Source organism: Somniosus microcephalus, chromosome 11 (genome assembly GCF_052327205.1).
Source record: "Somniosus microcephalus isolate GS21.2 chromosome 11, FLI_Smic_1.0, whole genome shotgun sequence".
In the NCBI taxonomy this organism is placed as follows: Eukaryota; Metazoa; Chordata; class Chondrichthyes; order Squaliformes; family Somniosidae; genus Somniosus; species Somniosus microcephalus.
Genome location: NC_140997.1, coordinates 183,342,340 through 183,345,429, shown reverse-complemented (window position 1 = coordinate 183,345,429; position 3,090 = coordinate 183,342,340). Strand labels below are relative to the sequence as shown.

Sequence of the window (3,090 nt, the reverse complement as noted above, 5' to 3'; positions counted from 1 at the left end):
TGGGGGAAGATTAGAAAGGGGGAGAGGGGAGGGGAGGATGCTGCCATGGAAACTGTCAGCAGAGGCTCTATCATGGTGAGTGCCACTGTGTTGTTGATGGAGCTGACAACTCGTTCCATGTAGGACAGAAGCGTCTCCATGCTCTGCGTGAAGCCTTGAGACAAGTTGGAGCTAGACTCTTCCATGCTCCGCGATGCTGTGCATAAGCATGCTGGCAGGCTGCCTAGTGCATCTAGCATTTCCTGGTATATGCAAACCAGCTTTCTTGGGTAACCTGGGCCCTTGAAGTTAGCATGAGTCCTCTGCAGCAGAACTAGTAAACAACCTCGTTCTCTGGTTAGCTGGCAGGTGTGGCCTTCTATCTCACTGCCCTAGCTCCTGCACACTTGTGCCTGGTGAGTCACCACGTGTAGACATTTTCTCTAACCTAGCCTTTAAAGTACACGTAGTGTCAGTATCTGAGCTGGTGCTTGCTCGAGTGATGGTGCATCTTCAGGAAGGTCGCCTCCTCTTCCTCCACTGGCACTGGGGCTTTCAAATTTTCAACACCTGGTTTAAGGGGATAGCAGAGAGAGCGAAGTGGTGGTGAAAACATCTGCAGCTTGTCATCCAGAGTGTGTGGGGTGAGATAGAAGTCAGAAGGGACAAAGAGGAGTAGGTATTAAGAAACCTTGCGCGGTGTCTCCCCCAGTGTTGCCAGTTGACACAGCTTCGACTCTGTCCATGATGGCCAGCATGCTTTCTTTGAGGGAGAAGATGATGTGCTGCTGGATGGATGAACCCCACATCCTGGGAGTACCGGGATGAGTGAATTAATTTCCAATGCTAGTTTAGTTAAAAAATGATAATGTGACAGCATTAGTGTGACAAGTTGGGAGGTAATAGGCCCTAATTCAAATCTGACTTAAATGGGCCATAATTACCATCAGCAAAAATAGACTAATTCCAGTCTTACCTATTAAAATAATTTTTACTTGAATTAATATTTTGGAATGGCAGTCTTCAGTTGAAGTGATATTTAATATTCATTTGTGGAGTGACAGTAGTGATATTTTGCCACCAGTAGTAATGAACCCCAATCAGCATTAATAGGCAATAGTTTTACTGCATGTAAGACAATCCAGGTCAATAGGTCTTCAGCATTTTTACTCTGATAGCTTAAAAATCATACAGAATGAAAGGGAGGGGAATATCATTACTACCTTCGCGTTGTGTTAAAATGAACTTTAAATATAGTGCAAATCCCAAAATATTTTATCACATTAATCTATTATTATATGGCTTACATTGGTAAAAGCAATATTATAACAGCAAGAAAATCCACAACATTTTTAAGTCAGTACCATTCCTGCAGCTCAATTTGGGAGTGCAATGTTTTATTATTTACAGCTTTGTTATGAGGCATGTGACTAATGGCTTCATCCACCGAGAATGCCTGGTTGCTTCAACATCCAGCCAGTAAACAAGGTCATATTTCCTTTGCAAATGTCTCCACACTTCAATCATTGCAGTGATCCCAGTGACATTCACATCCATTATTCCGAGAGCTAAATCAAATGAAAATGTTCACACGTGGTAGTGGAGTGACTATTACAGACCAGCACAACTAATTAAACTATCAATAGGTTACTGATGACAGGGGTTGAACAATAAATATCTTCAGCCAGCTCTCAAAGTTACCCTTGACAGCATATTTGGGAGAAATAATTTGTGTTCGCTAGCAAAGTTGCCGGTCGTTAACGGCCGCTGGAAATGGCCGCAACGCTAAGCGAGTGAAATTGGCCTGGGGGGGCATGGAGCTAGGTGGCGCAGCGCTCACCTTCTGTGCAACGCTGTCCTGGTGGCGTTGCTGAAGGGATCTGTGTCGAAGTTTCGGTCCAGGTCCAGTGTTGCAGCTTCCCACAGCCTCTGTGAGCAAAGCTGTGATGCTCGCAAGGAATTGTGGGTAATGAAGTGATCTGAGATTTAAAGGGGCCACGCACACTGAAGCAATGCAAAATAAAATGCAGTGGCCTAGAAATTCAGTCGCGCCACTTTTGGGGCGCTAAAGTCGGGCGGTCGCTAAAGTTAGTGCCCGCCGGAAAGTGTAGGCCACTTCGCCGAAATTCAGTAGATTTGGCCAAGGAGTTTGGGCGAGCGCTGAAACTGGCGTTGCACTCCTATCTTTAGGCGCTAAGCCAGCGGTGCGGACTGATAACGCCGAGGCCGGGCGCAGCGCAGGTGCGGTCATGTTTTGATTGACAGCAGACACCCTGACGCCGGCCAGCTCTTAAAGGGGGAAGGGTCGACTTTGCCTGCTGCCACGCCCTGGATAGTGGAGCCCTGCAGCTAGGCCTCAACACTGCTGGTGGACCCAAATAGCGCCTGAAGCCATGCAGAAGGCCCGTGAACGAGCGCAGCGCTTCTCAGAGCCTGCTTTGTGGGTGCTGCTTAAGGGTTTGGAAAAGAGAAGAGAGATCTTGTGCCCGGACAGTGGCAAGAAGGCTCCCAGGAGGCAGTTCAGGAGAGCCTGGAGGGAAATCGCCCACAGGGTGTCAGCCACCAGCGATGTCCCCAGGACTGGTGACCAATGCCGCAAGAAGTACAACGACCTCACTCGGTTGGTCAAGGTGAGTAGCCTTTCCAGTGTCCTCCTCATCCTTGCATGTGCACCTCACATTATGGGCAAAGGGACCTCAAAGGCCTAATGGCCATCCCTCCTCCCGCAGCTATGGCACTGGCATGATCATCAATAGCACTTTCTGCACTTTACACACTGGCCAAGCTATTCGACCATGGGAGGCAGTGCACACAACAACAGGGCACCACACTGGCCAAGCTATTCCACCATGGGAGGCAGTGCACACAACAACAGGGCACCACACTGTACTTAAAGGCCGTCCTTTCTCTTGCAGGCCAAGCTGGCCCAGAATATGAAGAGCCGGAATGTCACCGGGGAAGGCCGTGCCCAGTTCCAGGAGCTCAGTGAGCTGGAGGAGCGCGTGGCTCGACTCATGCGTGGCCGGGTGGTTGGCCCCATTGCTATTGGTGATGCGGACCCTGTGCTGGGCCCCAATGGTAAGGACATGACCGTTTGGACCTCTCTCGTTC

The 3,090-nt window shown here is 49.1% G+C and overlaps 1 long non-coding RNA gene across 1 annotated transcript; it reads right to left on the bottom strand.

The window, feature by feature from the left end:
- Positions 1 to 1,328: 1,328 nt before the first annotated feature.
- Positions 1,329 to 1,917, bottom strand: LOC147111039 (uncharacterized). The gene is made up of 2 exons (XR_015080112.1): positions 1,820 to 1,917; positions 1,329 to 1,547 (listed from the first exon to the last, which is right to left on the bottom strand). It is a non-coding gene; the product is annotated as an uncharacterized LOC147111039 (long non-coding RNA).
- Positions 1,918 to 3,090: the final 1,173 nt, after the last annotated feature.